We start from the raw sequence: 6,141 nt of genomic DNA, 5'->3' as shown, positions 1-6,141 counted from the left end.
TTTGCGGCTATGGTAGCGGCGCAAAGCTTGCTGGTATCGAGCAGCTCGTACAGCAGCCTGAAGACGGTCCTCCTCAAGGAGCAGTGGGTCATCTTGTCGCAGCTGCTCTTGCTCAAGCTCATCATAAGCGAGCACTCGAGGTGACCCGTATACGAGTTCCGTGGGGAGAACTGCCTCTGCTCCATAGACTAGAGCGAAAGGTGTCTGGCCAGTAGCTCGATTTAGCGTCGTCCTGATCGACCAAAGACCCACCGGCAGCTCCTCGATCCAGTTCCTTCCGCACTTGCGCAGCCTGTCGAAAGTTCTGGTCTTGAGCCCGCGCAACACTTTAGCGTTTGCCCTCTCTGCTTGACCGTTGCTTCTCGGATGAGCAACAGAAGCGAAGCAGACCTTGGCACCAAGATCTTGGACGTACTGCATGAAGGTGCGGCTCGTGAATTGTGTGCCGTTGTCGGTGATGATCCTGTTAGGGATCCCGAAGCGACAAACAATCGACCTGAAGAACTTGACTGCTGACTGTGCTGTCACCTTCCTCACTGCTTCCACTTCCGGCCACTTTGTGAACTTGTCGATTGCAACGTACAAGTACTCAAAGCCCCCGACAGCTCGGGGAAAGGGGCCGAGGATGTCGAGCCCCCAGGCCGAAAATGGCCAGGATAAAGGGATCGTCTGGAGAGCTTGAGTTGGCTGGTGTATCTGCTTAGAATGGAACTGGCACGCTTCACACTTGGTTACTTGTGCAGTCGCATCCTGGAGGGCTGTCAGCCAAAAGAAACCTTGCCGGAACGCTTTGCCGTCAAGTGCTCTTGCGCCAATGTGGTGACCACATATGCCTCCATGTATCTCTGCCAACAGCTTTTGTCCGTCTTCCCGGTGAATACACTTCAATTTCACGCCATTGAGTCTTCTTCTGTACAGTGTGTTGTCAACAAACTGGTACATACTTGACTGCCGGGCTACTCTTTCCGCTTCTTCTTGCTCTTCGGGAAGTTCTCCTGTCTGAAGGAAATGGACAATCTGCTGTGCCCATGTTGGAGCTTGCGGCTCGACAACAAGGACTAAAGGCACATCTGCTGCTGCGGGAACATCCGCTTCTACGGCAAGAACTTGCGGCTCAGCCGGAGCTTGATGTTCCCCGGCAAGCTTGCCGGGAGCGTCTGCTTCAACGGAACAAAACCTAAGGCTTGCCGGAGCAAACTGCTCCTCAGCATCCTTGGTGTTGATTTTGAGGACCTTCTTGGCGGCGGCTTCGGGGAGCTCTGCCGGAAAATAGTCATCAGAAATCAACTTCCTCTTTTTGCCCTGTCCAATTGATGGTGTTACGGATGGTTGAGTCAGCTTGAGCACAAAGATCCCTGGTTCCACAGGTAACTTAAGTGCAGCGCACTTTGATAGGCCATCGACAATGTCATTTTGAGCTCTTGGAACATGTTCCATCTGCAGGCCGTCAAAGTGCTCTTCTAGCTTTCTCACTTCATCAACGTAAGCTTCCATCAATGGACTCTGATAATTCTTGTTCACTTGGCGGACGACAAGCTGTGAGTCACCCCTGACAATGAGCTTCTTGATCCCAAGGTCTGCTGCGATCCTGAGACCGGCAAGCAATCCTTCATACTCTGCAGTATTGTTTGTGGCTTGCTCCTTGGGAAAGTGCATCTGGACTATGTACTTGAGGTGCTCTCCGGTGGGTGCAACTAGTAGCACGCCCGCACCGGCGCCTTGCAGCGAGAAGGCATCGTCAAAGTACATCAGCCACTCTTTTCTTGCTTCCTTGACGGGGATGCTCGTTTCTGGAATTTCTTCATCTGGTGTTGGCGTCCATTCTTCTATGAACTCTGCTAATGCTCTGCTTTGGATAGTTGAAGTGCTTTCAAACTTGAGGCCAAAGCTTGACAGTTCCAGCGCCCACTCGACAATCCTGCCTATTGCTTCTGGATTTTGCAGTATCCTCTTTAGCGGAAAACGAGTGACGACTGTGATCTCATATGCTTGGAAGTAATGGCGCAGCTTTCTCGAGGCCATGAGGAGGCCGAAAAGCAATTTCTGCACACCAGAGTACCTTGACCTAGCCCCCTGCAGAAGGGAACTGACAAAGTAAACTGGGCGCTGCACCATTCTCTTCCGCATCTTCTCATGCTCCTGCGCAGATCCATCCTTGTCGGGACCAGAGCTTGCCGGTGAAGTCCTCTGCTTGTCGCTGGATGCATCTACCGTGGTTGCTGGCTCATCATCTGCCTCCCTCTCCGCTACTAACGCAGCACTAACCACTTGATTGGTCGCTGCTATATACAGCAGCAACTTCTCTTGTGGCTTAGGTGCGACAAGTGTTGGAGTGGAGGACAGGTATCTCTTCAAGTCCTGCAGTGCAGCCTCCGCTTCCGGAGTCCATTTCATTGGACCCGCCTTTTTCAATATTTTGAAAAATGGCAGGGCACGCTCAGCAGACCTAGAGATAAACCTGCTGAGAGCAGCTACGCAACCGGCAAGTCTTCGTACATCCTTGACGCGCTTCGGTGCTTCAATCTGCTCAATGGCCTTGATCTTGTCGGGATTGGCCTCAATTCCGCGTTGAGACACAAAGAACCCGAGAAGCTTGCCGGAGGGGACTCCAAACACGCACTTCTCGGGGTTAAGCTTGAGGTTGATCCTGCGCAGATTTGCAAAGGTTTCGTCTAAATCTTGAATCAGAGTCGCCTTGTCCTTGCTCTTGACCACTATGTCATCCATGTAGGCTTCCACATTTCTGTGCATTTGCGGTTCAAAAGCGTCATGGACTACCCTTGCAAATGTTGAACCAGCATTCTTTAAACCGAAAGGCATCCGTATGAAACAGTATGTGCCACATGGGGTGATGAATGCGGTCTTCTCCTCATCCTCTTCTGCCATGAAGATCTGATGGTATCCTGAGTATGCATCAAGAAATGAAAGCAAGTCACATCCGGCTATGGAGTCAACAATCTGGTCGATGCGCGGCAAGGGAAATGGGTCTTTGGGACAAGCTTTATTAACATCGGTAAAGTCGATACAAAGCCTCCATTTCCCGTTTGCCTTACGCACGACTACAGGATTGGCCAACCACGTAGGATGGAGCACTCCTCTGACAAGGCCTGCTGCTTCCAATTTCTTGATCTCTTCTGCAATGAATTCTTGGCGCTCCAATGCCTGTTTCCTGACTTTCTGCTTGACGGGCCGCGCATGAGGGCAGACGGCAAGATGGTGCTCGATTACTTTCTTGGGAACACCGGGGATGTCAGACGGTTGCCACGCAAACACGTCGACGTTCCCCCGCAGGAAAGCAACGAGCGCGCTTTCCTATTTAGGTCAAGAGTGGCACTGATGGTGAAGGTACCACCAGTGTCGTCCTCCTTGGCGGACACCTTCTTGGTCTCTGGTGGAGCTGCCATTGTCTTCTTACACTTGCCGGTGGAGCTCGATGGTGCGTCCTCGACGGTAGCGCAGCACTCCGAAGAGGTGCGCTTGCTGGAGTGGGCATCAGAACTCTTGCTGGACTTGGTCTTCTTCTTCCCCCCGGGAGCTTCAACGGCAAGTGACCTGCGATCTGTTGCGGCTGCTGCTTCCCGGTAGATCTTGTCGGCGCAGATAAGAGCATCCTTCTTGTCGCCAGGGACAGAGATGACACTTATCGGGCCTGGCATCTTTAGCATGTTGTATGCATAGTGAGAGGCTACCATGAACTTGGCGAGTGCTGGACGGCCGAGTATCCCATTGTAAGGCAATGGAAAGTCAGCAACGTCAAAGGTGACCCTCTCAGTCCTGAAGTTCAACTCGCTGCCAAATGTCACTGGCAACGTAATCTTTCCCTTCGGCTTGCTACTTCCCGGATTGATTCCTTGAAATGTGCCGGTCTCTTCGAGCTCGCTATCAGGGATCTGAAGCTTCTGGAGTACCGCGGAGGAGATCAGGTTCAAGCCGGCCCCGCCGTCAACTAGCATCTTAGTGACCTTGAGGTTGCGGATGGTTGGTGAAACCAACATCGGCAAGCACCCGACCGCAGCTATGCGATCAGGGTGGTCCTCAATATCAAAGATGATAGGCGTGCTGGACCATTTTCGAGGCTTGCGTGACTCGATGGGTGGTTCTGCTGCATTGACTTCCCGCACCCACTGCTTGAGCTGGCGGTGTGAAGTATGCAGAGAAGCACCACCGTCAACGCACAGGACCTCTGTGGCTTTCTGGAACTCCTGCTCATCGGTCTCATCTTCATCCATATCTTCATCGTCGTCGTCATCTTCATCCTTGTCGCGGCCGCGGGGAGGTCTGTCTCCTTGCCGCTGCTTGGCCTTGCCGCGGCGTCCTCCTCGGCCGAGACGTTTCTTTCTAGTTCCTCCAGCACCTTCCTGGGCTTTCTCCTCGTCGCGTCGCTCGTATTCAGCCTTTTGCTGTTCGACAAGCTGCTCGACCTTCTTGCAGCTCTGGAGGTCATGGCCCTTGGTGCGGTGGATCTTGCAGTACTGCTTGTTGGTGTCGTCCTGCTTGTCGGCGACCGCCACTGCTGCGGCAACCTCCTTGCCGGAGCTACCAGCTTTGGGTTTCTTGCCGGACTGCTCAACAACTAGCACCTCTTTGCCTTTCTTCTGCCTGTTGTTCCGCCGCCGGTTTTTCTTTGCCGGGGCAGTCTCCTCACTATCAGATCCTCCTGGTCCTGTATTCTCTCCGGGGAGTTTCCTCCCTTCCTCAGCATGCGCACACTTGTCGGCTAGGGCATATAGCTCACTGACGTCTCTGATCTTGCACATCGCCATCTCCTCCCGCATCCTGCGGTTTCGCACGTTCTGATGGAACGCGCTGATTACCGCGGCGGGGTGGACATCTGGGATGTTGTGTTATACACGGCTGAATCTCTGAATGTACTTGCGCAGGGGCTCTCCTTCCTTCTGGGCGAGCAGATGAAGGTCGCTCTCTTGGCCATGAGGCTTGTGGCCGCCTGTAAAGGCGCCGACAAACTGATGGCATAGGTCTGCCCAGGAGGATATGGAGTTGTCCGGCAAGTGCATGAGCCAGGATCTGACATTGGGCTTGAGCACCAGCGGGAAGTAGTTGGCAAGGATCTTGTCGTCCCGTCCCCCCCGCAGCTTGCACCGCGATGGTGTAGATGCTGAGGAACTCCGACGGATGCGACTTGCCGTCATACTTCTCTGGTACATCTGGCTTGAAATTCTTCGTGCTGGGCCACTGGACTTGCCGCAGCTCACGAGTGAACGCAGGGCAACCTACCGCGTACGACAAGTCGCCTGGTTCCCCTGGCGCATTCATGTCAACAGAGGGCCCAGCGCGCTCGTCGGATTGACGTCGCGCTTCTCTTCGGCGCTCGATGCGAGTACGAGCGTCTTCTTGCTGTCGTTCGTGAAGAACTTGGTGCTGATCGCGATGAGCTCGTGGATCTGATGATGCGGTGGAGTCGCTGTCGAGGTGGATCCGACGAGTCGGCGATCTTGGCCTTCGGGGTGGAGAGTGCATGGTGGTTGCACCCCCACCGGTTTCGTCGCCACCGGCTCGTTCCTGGCAGTCCTGCCGCGGCCGCGATGCACTTGGCTGCCGCGGAGTGTCGCCGTTGGCAAAGCCGATGAGACTCTGAATGGTGGCCCTCCATTGGTCGATCTTGTCTTCTGCTGGAGGGTAATCCAGGAGCAGTTGAGCTCGCGCCAAAGCTTCTGCTGGAGTGGTGGGCGGCAGTGGCGAATGGTGCGAGGAGCGGGATATGCTCGGACTTCTAACTATCTTAGAAGGAGCAGTATCCCGTCCAGGCGACCGTGTCTCGCTCGTGCCAGCACGTTGGCGTGCATGCTGGTCTTGAGCACCCTGAGATCCACCAGCTCGATCTTGTCTCAACGAACGTATGGTACTACGAATACCATGACGCTGTCGGTCCTGCGCCTCCTGAGATGGGCGCGGTACATGTACGGACGCCGAGGTCTGTGCAGCCTTATCCTTGGACCTGGCAGCGTCGTGAGCTTCCTCGTCGGCGTCCGTTCTTCCGCCGGCGTCTACTCCACCACCCGTTTGCTCCAGTGGTGGTGGAAGTGACGTGGACGGAGCAGCTGCCGCCGAAGTTTTCTTCTTTGGTGGCATGTCGATGAAGAAGATGAAGATCTAGCTCGTGTGAACACCGGATCAGGTTCA

This window comes from Triticum aestivum, chromosome 2B (genome assembly GCF_018294505.1).
Source record: "Triticum aestivum cultivar Chinese Spring chromosome 2B, IWGSC CS RefSeq v2.1, whole genome shotgun sequence".
Classification (NCBI taxonomy): domain Eukaryota; kingdom Viridiplantae; phylum Streptophyta; class Magnoliopsida; order Poales; family Poaceae; genus Triticum; species Triticum aestivum.
Note: the sequence above shows the minus strand (reverse complement) of the source record.